Raw genomic sequence first — 9,571 nt, 5'->3', positions numbered from 1 at the left:
GTTAGTTGGTTTGTCTTGTAATTTGTTAAACATACCTTATTCACTTATTGTTATAATATAACTATATACATTGTAAACGAATAAAAGAAGATGTGGGTATATGCCAATGAAACAGCAACATAACCACACGTCAAATATAACAACACAAAAGGTGGCAAAATGCATCCTTCAATAATAGACATGTGTCTATACAACGTAAAGTGCTGGGTCGCCCTGTCTAATAAATCAAGGTAATTTTAATGTTCATATTGTATTGTTATATTTGTAAGTATATTTTACTTATGTCTGATACATGTTGGTTTGAACAAATAAAATATGCTATAACTATTAATCTTTCTGAAAGTCGTCAAAATCATATGGTAAGATACAGAAATATCCACAAAAATAAAACTTTTTTTAATCCCCTAAAACAGAAATAAGTTACGGCAAATCAACGATCCTGTTATTTTATCCGAATTGAATTGCCCAGATCATTTCCATTTTAAACAGTGAATATGAATGTTCGGTAGTAATTTTATATTTATGAGTTGTCTTTCGTTTGTCCAAAATGAAGAGCAATAATCAGAGTTCTTTCGATGTGCGTATATGGTTATTCTGCCTCGACTTTTATTTTATTTCTTTTCCAGTTGTTTACCCTTAAGACCAACTCTTCTTTTTTGTTTGCTGAATGGGATCTGTCAACAATACAAGGTAGGTAGTCTACATTAACTTTTATGATGCCACAATAGTGTGCTGTAGAAAACAAAAATAGGTGACCTAAATACCCTTTTAGGAAATAATATATAAGACGACATATCTGCATTAACCAGAATAACAGTTGAAGACCTCAATCAGCCAGTGTCACAACACCCCTCGATATTTTAAGGAAAATGGTGTGCTTATATATGAAAAGCCCATTGAAGTAGGTAAACATCACAAAAAATAAACATGGAATTGTATTTTAAACTTAAATTTGCAAATAAAACTCTCAGTTTTAAAATCCAAAATTAAAAATGCGTATGAGGTTTCCGTATTTAATGTTGCTGCGACTGTTAATTTGATTCAGTTCATATACAAATAATATTATGACATTACAGCCTATAACAATGAGAACCCATACCGCATAGTAAGCTATAAAAGGCTCCGACATGACAAATGTAAAACAATTCAAACGAGAAAACTAACGATCTTATTTATGCACAAAACAAGAAATGAAACTCCAAATATGATATACAGCACCGAACGACAACCACTAAATTACTAAGCCAAAATTGAATCGGATGTTAAGCTAAAAAAATCATTTTGGTTATAGCTGGCATTCGAAGCAAAATTTTACAAAACAATGTAAGATTTGCCAATTTCTTAAAAAAAATTTCAACGGCAACATGCAGGGCAGAATTACATTTCTATTTTATGGAAACATGTAAAATGGTTGACAACAGGATGAAATATACCATATATAATATTTTAATAATCTAATTCCAGTAGGTTTTTCTTTCATATTTTTTTTTTCAACTTACTAATTAGGACCATGAAAAAATATGGGGGAAATTGGTAATCTTTCTTTGAAGAAATAACCATAGTAGTAAATAATAGCATACATAATTATCTTAAGAGTATTTATACGTCTAATAACACATACGGTTTATTTGTAGTTAAATAGTCCTGAATGTGCAGGATTGTCTTATTTTTTACCTGCCGTTAAACATTCATAAATCAATCATGTAATGAAAAATAATTGTAAACATTTGAATGCCGCAAACGCTAATGCAATAATACTTTTTTTCACATAATGAGTTTTGTTAACATATCTTTTAGGATTGATATGCGCATTATTAGCAGCCACTGGTTTCGCAGTTGTGTACGAGGTTCTTACATTTTATATACAGCTCAGGGAATCTTTGTTACAACAACGGAATTGCAAGTAAGTACACATTGTATATATGATTAAACATATATGTCAAACTTTCAAACATTAAAAAGCAGGGAACACTTCCACATCCGGAGATAGTTTTTGCAATGGTTTGATGGTGATTTCATCATAATTTTAACAGTTAATCCTGAGAAAATTGCCAAATATTCAACCTGAATTTCACCAAATGTTGAAAAAGTTTTTTTGCTTGATTTCCCGTAACGATAAGAGGGATGTGATGACTTAAACCAGAGCAATACTTATCTGTATTGTTAATTCAGACAATAATCTGAAACCTTAGTGAACATTTAGACTTTACCTCCCTCCCTCAAGAGACGGATCTCCAGCACCAGATTTCTTGGGTATCCCCTCTAAAAACCACTTAAGATAGTATAAAAGCTTGTAGTGTGTTTTTCTAGCAGTCTAGTTAACAGAAATAAGGAAATAAAATAAAAAACATTTTTGATTAAGTGAATTTTTAAATCAAGAATATTACAAATGTTTGAAATATAAATTTAAATAATAATATAGACGAACGTTCACCTAATCTGACCCAGTCAATGGGATATTTTAGCGCGCCAATCAATGGTCTCGGCTACACTGTTTTGCACATGATTCTAATTAAATTCAAACTTCTCGACTTTCTACCTTTAAGAAGTAGAACCCCCAAAGAAAGAATTCTTTTTAAATTCATGTTCTTCGGACTTCAGGTAGCAATACACAGTAAGAATATAGAAAAAAATAATAATCTTCAACCTCTTCTTTCCTTCAAGTCGCTTTCTAACAAATTTAGCTTACTGTTTGTATTATATATGTACACAATATCTTTCACAGATTTGATCTCCAACTGTAAACATGTGGTGAAATATGATTTTTTTGAGTGTAACCATGGCAACAATCTGCATTTATTTGCTACAAAATATTGCAAAAAGGGGGATGAGAATGTCATTAGTGTCCCCAAAATTTGGCTCAAGTTAGAATTTCAATCCCTTTGAGTGTTACCTTTTCGGAAACCATTGCCATTTATCTATCAAGAAATTAAATTTAAATCATATGGTTTTAGTAAAATTGCATCTATAAGTCCGTGCAAAAAATAGTGTTAGTAATGTTTCTGGACCTATGTCAGGTATTGAGCTTAAACTTCTGACAAACAAACACAAAAAAGCCCATAAAACATACACAAGACTCTACGGTGACCTTTATTTGCTGACTTATATGTAAAATGATCTTTGGCCGAAAGTTGTCTCATTGGCAATAATACCACATATTCTTATTTCAATATCAACCAAGGTTGATGTTCATATAAACTCTTTTTGAAAGCTATATCAACAATTCTTTCATAGTCTTAAAATATTTTAAATTGCAAAATAACTTTATATAATTTTAAATAGTCATCGGGACCAAATTACGAACCTACACTCAAAGTGTGTGTATTACTACCAGATATGAAGTTTTAGAAATGAAGGCCGAGTTTAGACATCAATGAATTCAACATTTTCTGATTATCAAACCCATCCGCGGTTTTGATGAGATGAAACCTAAATCTAAATTTGAAGGGGATACGTTAAAACTGAATGCACTATTTTGGCGACAACACAGTATACGAATACTAATACGAAAGTTTTATTTTGATTCTGTTCACATATAGTAGTACACGCATAAGCTCATGAGGGCCGTTTACCGAAAAGAAATAACATATGCATAACATTAAGTGATGACGAACAGGTCAACACCATTGTAGTATTATTACACTCCTGAACTTCTTTGCATGGGGGAATAACTGGACATGCTCGCAAAGAAAAGAATGATACTTTTAGTAAGGTTTTAATAAGTTGACCAATTACATTCAAGCTACTGTAAATATTCACCTGAAATTTTGTTATTTGAACAATTTAAGTTGGCTATGATAGATATGCACAGTCTGAAAGAAAACAACGATAATTATTGCTTATACAATGTGACATTTTTTCTTAATACGTTTCATTCTTTATTTCAGATATGCATTTAAATCGTTCATAGGAACCCATTGTCTTCTATCTGTAGTGCGTATGCTGAAACTTTTTGTAGGGTATCTTTTAATGATGTGTATTATGTCTTACAACATTTGGATGTTAGTTTCAGCAACACTTGGTGGGGGTATCGGTTATCTTTGTGCTAGGCCTATCATCAACACATGTTTCTTCAGAAACAGATACAACTACAGTCTGTCAGCAAACATTCGAACAGACCTGTTACCAATGCGAAAAAAAGCAAGTGAAGATTACGTCCCCTATGGTTTATACTTTAACACATCCGATCCATGGAGTAATGCAACAGACAGACCAAACAGTATCTATGAACCAGAAGTAACAATGTACGTCTCTGTGCTTTGAAAGATGAGATCGTAATGATGTAAAATATTGACGATAGCTTTTGTCTTGGACTTGTTTCATGTTTGTTTTGTACTTTGTTCATGTTAGTTTTTTTTTAGCTTTAGTTATGTAGTGCTAATATGTATAATAAAACTTTTATTATAGTTTAAATCTGTCTGATTACATCATTTACCGCACTTTCTTGACTGGTATCTTTCGTTGTATATTCATCTGTAATGACATCTGCTAATAGTATCTGAATTTTACCATCTGTTTCTTATTTCCTGACTATTTCCGAAATACTTTGAACAGTAATTTCTACACCGACTGATCTGCTCTGTGATAATTATCAGAAATTTATCAGAAAGGATATGTCTCGTAAAAATCCACAATTTGTAATGATTTCTGCACGATCTGAATGTAATTCATCCTTTATGGTAAACGCAGTATAAAATTAATGTCAGCAGCATATGCTATAAAGAGTTTAACCGATTTACCTTATTACAGGTACAGGGTCACGTCAGGTTATTAGGTTACCTTTTAGCAAACTATACAGATCTAAACTGATCTGATTCTCGGTCTTGAACATTTCTAAAGGTAACATGTCCTTTTAAATGAGAAGTCAGGTCGCAAACTCGACCACTTTTCTCAACGTAGTCTCCTTTCAAAGCAACACAGTTTTTACATCTTTTCAACCAGTCATCAAATATTTTCTCAAACTGTTCTGTTTTTGTTGTTAAGATTATGTTCATTACTTCCTGTCTTTGTTCAGGTAAATCGTCGAACCTTTGTCCACGGAGAAAAGATTTGATATGCGGGAATACCGCAAAATCCATTGGCGCTAAGTCAGGGCTATACGGAGGTTGTTTCAGACATTCGAACTCAAGTAAATCAATTTCTAGATGAGTTTTTAGAGAAGTGTGCCCGGTGCATTGTCTTGGTGTAATATCACTGATGTAGTAATGAAACCAGCTTTCATCGGTTGTAATTATTCTGTCTAGAAATCGTATGCCACCACGACCACGAGAAAGTTTTTTAATAAATTGATTCGACAATTCCATCATGGCCGTTTTGTTAAATGTTCTGCTGTAAGAAGTCGCTGTACCCATCTAGCACATACTCGATTCATATTTAAATCATTTGCAAAAATGTGGTGCGCTGCAGTCTTAGAAATGTCACATTTTGTCTGCAACTTCGCAAACTGTTAGTCGCCGGTCAACGTTGATAACGTTCAGAACTTCATCTTTTATCGCATCTGATTTCCTGAAAGATGGCCTACCTTCCCGCTCTTCGTCTTCCAAATTGTATCTACCGTCCCCAAACCTTTTGTGCCACTTGAATTCCAATAACCGACTAACTTTGCTATGTTTCTCAGACTGTTTTAAGAATTTGTGTGTTTCTGTTGGCGTCTTTCCGATGTCTACATAAAGCTTTATAACCATCCGCTGCTCCACCTTTTCCGTAAATGTCCTTTTTTTCAGTGAAGCCGATTCTGAATTCAATGCTTCAAATCGAGATTTCTCCGCCATTTCGAAATTTTGACCATTCAAATTTAGCAGGTGTAACGGCAAGACTATTGTCAACGTCACAATGTATGTTTCGTGTATTTTTTGGCGGATTTTGAAATTTAAAATAACAAAAATATGAAAACACCAGCCTGCATGTAATGTGATATTTTCACCATGCTCCGGGTCCCTATTGCTTATATTTATATAAAGTAAGTGTCATTATTTCGTATTTAAAATTGGACAACTATTGATATAACCGAACTAGGATATAGTTCAGAATTACTAATATGCAAAAAGAATTTACAAGAAATGCTATTTTTACGCAGACTTCAGCTTGTCCACGAATTTTACGGACAACCCTCGTATATGGTTTAAGGGTGGAGATCTTGACCATTAACAAGACATTTGAACATATTCAAATGACAGGGGGTGGGGATGACCCTTTGAATCTTACCATGTATATCATTTAAATCATCTTGGCATGACAAACCAGCATATGTATGGTTTAGGGGTGGGGATCCTGACCACTTACAAGATATTAGAACTTTCTCAAATGGCAAGGGGTCGGGATGACCCCTTGGAACTTACCCTGTTTATCATTCAAATCATCTTGGCATGACACACCAGAATATATATGGTTATGGGGTGGGGATCTTGACCACTTACAAGATATTAGAACTTTCTCAAATGGCAGGGGGTGGGGGTGACCCCTGGAGACTAACTCTGTTTATCATTCAAATCATCTTGGCATGACAAACCAGAATATATATGGTTTAGGGGTGGAGATCTTGACCACTTACAAGATATTAGAACTTTCTCAAATGGCTAGGGTGGGGGAGACCCCTGGATCTTACCCTGTTTACTATTCAAATCATTTTGGCATGACAAACCAGAATATATATGGTTTAGGGGTGGGGATCTTGACCACTTACAAGATATAAAAGCTTTCTCAAATGGCAGGGGGTGGGGGTTACCCCTTGGGACTAACCTTTTATTTCATTTAATGAGCTTTATCATTTAGAACATTTTCAATTTTAAAGCTTGTGTCTATCACTAACTGTTTTCAAGTTATAATCATTTGAAAATTAAAAAAAATAAAATCCCATAGGGTTCTATAGTAAACCCTCCTTCCTTTTTGCCCCTCAAAGTACCCCTTTATAAACCCCATTGCACAAACAAAACCCTGATTGCACCACTAGACATGTTAGTCTAACATATTGTGAAACCCTAAGTTAATCTGACCAGCGGTTTAGGAGAACGGATGCGGACAAGTTCAAATTTAAAAGCGGAAGAAGAAGAAGAAGAATAAGAAGAAGAAGAACTGAGCAAAAACAATAAGTCTTCGTTTGGGAGACTTTATAAAAAATCATTCATCAGAGACTAAAATCAATTAAAACACATCCCAGGCAGGGATTTAGTTTTTTAACGCCGTGGACAGTCAAAGAAGACATGACTTGTGCAATGCCAAAATAAAAGTAACGACAGGCAGTAGGATAGTTAGGATTTAACCTTATAATAAATATGTATGATGTTATGTATAGATAAAACAATTTCTAAATAGAAAATAAAGGTGGATGTGTATTTATACATCCCAAAAAACATTCGAAAAGAATACAAATTTAGTTATGTTTTAATTTGTTGATGACAAAATCGATGTTAGTGCCAATGAAAACAATATTCAAAGATCTCATCACAACATTTATAAGATAACCTTTACTAATAAGTTTGTTTAAAGGTTCGATAGGATTAGGGGGCCTCGGTGGCCAAGTGGTCTAAGTAGTTCTACTACTGTAATCACTAGCCAGTCAACACTGAGGTTGTGAGTTCGAACCCCGCTCGTGCGGGTGCAATCGACTCCAATCTTAATTTACTAGGATTGTCAGTTTTCCGATCGAAGGTCGGTGGTTTTCTCCGGGCACTCCGGCTTCCTCCACCAATAAAAACTGGCCACCACGAAATAGCTCAAATGTGGCGCTTAAAAGTGGCGTTAAAACACCAACAATCAATTAATCGATAGGATTACACGGATCATATAGTGTTACATTTTCGCGCTTTTAGTACAATATTACCGTAAAATTTAGGATGTGAAATACCATTTTTAATAAGTTTTCTACAGGTACAGCCACATTTACTAATAAAATCTTTGTATCTATGAAAGAATTTAGTAAATGCTTTAAGTAATTTATGGTAACGAAATCCCTGACTTAATAATTTACCAGTGATACATTGATTACGTTCGTTAAAATCAATGACATCACTACACACACGGGCATAACGAACGAGTTGGGATATATAAACACCGTATGATGGAGCCAAAGGAACATCGCCGTCTGAAAATGGAAAATTAACAATAGGGAATGAAAAATCGTCTCTTTTGTCGTACATTTTTGTATGGAGTTTCCCTTTAGAAATTGAAATGTCTAAATCTAGAAAACTACTACTGTTAATGTTAGATTTATTTAAAGTAAGTTCCTTTGGGTAAATTTTGGTAGTATATTTAGAGAATTCTGGATTATTTAATGAACAAATATCAGCAAGATAACGGTAGGTATTGTTGAATGTGTCAACTGAATGTAACAATGACGTGTCTTTACTGATTTTGGCCATAAACTGTGATTCATAGCAATATAGGAATAAAACTGCTATTAAAGGGGCGCAATTAGTGCCCGTAGAAATACCTACTACCTGTCGATACACTTTATCGCCGAAACGTACATATATGTTGTCCAGGAGAAAATTTAAAGCTTCAATCAAATCTTCACATTTCCAGTAAGTGTATCTAGCATACTTTCCTTTTTCGTTACAGAAAAAGGCTTTAAACGAGTTACAGCAAATAAATTTGCAACGAGATTTTTCAAAAGACCATTTAATTAAATATGAAAACTTTTTCTTGATAAGATTCTGTGGAAGTGTAGTGTAGAGAGTAGAAAAATCATAACTGTCAACAGAATTAAAAGGACCATCAAAAGCACGTATTTTATCTAAAACCTCTAAAGAATTTTTAACACTCCAAAAATAATTAATACCATTATTTTCATAAACTTTATTACAAAAGTTAATAACAAGTTCCTTGATTGTAGTAAGGGAGGTACTGACAGACCAGTAGTAGCAATTATTAGTCATTGTATCGCCATCAACAATGATAAAACCCCATAACGCATATTCAGCTAAAAACGACCCCAACATGAGAAATGTGAAACAATTCAAACGAGAAAACTAACGACCTAATTTATGACAATATATATAAAAGGTCTGTTTCACAGATATATTTTTCGATTAAACACGTTTCAATTGTAAAATTGCGGCAAAATATAACAATATGTTCAGTTTGAAAGTATCAGAAAAATACACATGTAATACCATCTACCATTTCTACGGGACATATCATTTAGGTCGGCTAGCCAAAAAATTCTGTTACCTCGTCCCAAATTAACTCTGTCTACTTTCTTTTGAGAATAAAATTAAGTATGAATAGAAGTTCCAGTATTTGGTAAAGATCAATTGTCTCTGAAAAAACATGTGTTTATATATTATATAGACTTTGTAATATACGGTAGAAGTAGTTCCTTACCCAATTACATATTCATACAGCAGCTAGGATATGTACATGTATGAGACCTGTGTTCAAATATTATGCATGCCTGTTAACGTAGTCTCCAATGACAGACATATTGACACATAGACACATAGACACATAGACACATAGATACATCGACACATAGACACATTGACACATGGGCACATAGACATACAGACACATCGTCACATACACACATCGACACATAGACACATCGACACATAACTTTAATTAAAATTTAATT

The 9,571-nt window shown here is 33.6% G+C and overlaps 1 long non-coding RNA gene across 1 annotated transcript; it reads left to right on the top strand.

Annotated features, from left to right (window-relative positions):
* The first annotated feature begins 577 nt into the window (after positions 1 to 577).
* LOC127734416 (uncharacterized) lies at positions 578 to 4,325 on the top strand. The gene is made up of 3 exons (XR_007997548.1): positions 578 to 690; positions 1,798 to 1,903; positions 3,888 to 4,325. It is a non-coding gene; the product is annotated as an uncharacterized LOC127734416 (long non-coding RNA).
* Positions 4,326 to 9,571: the final 5,246 nt, after the last annotated feature.

This window comes from Mytilus californianus, unplaced genomic scaffold (genome assembly GCF_021869535.1).
Source record: "Mytilus californianus isolate M0D057914Y unplaced genomic scaffold, xbMytCali1.0.p SCAF_3, whole genome shotgun sequence".
Classification (NCBI taxonomy): Eukaryota; Metazoa; Mollusca; class Bivalvia; order Mytilida; family Mytilidae; genus Mytilus; species Mytilus californianus.
The sequence above is the reverse complement of the archived record's forward strand: the minus strand, read 5'-3'. Positions and strand labels throughout refer to the sequence as shown.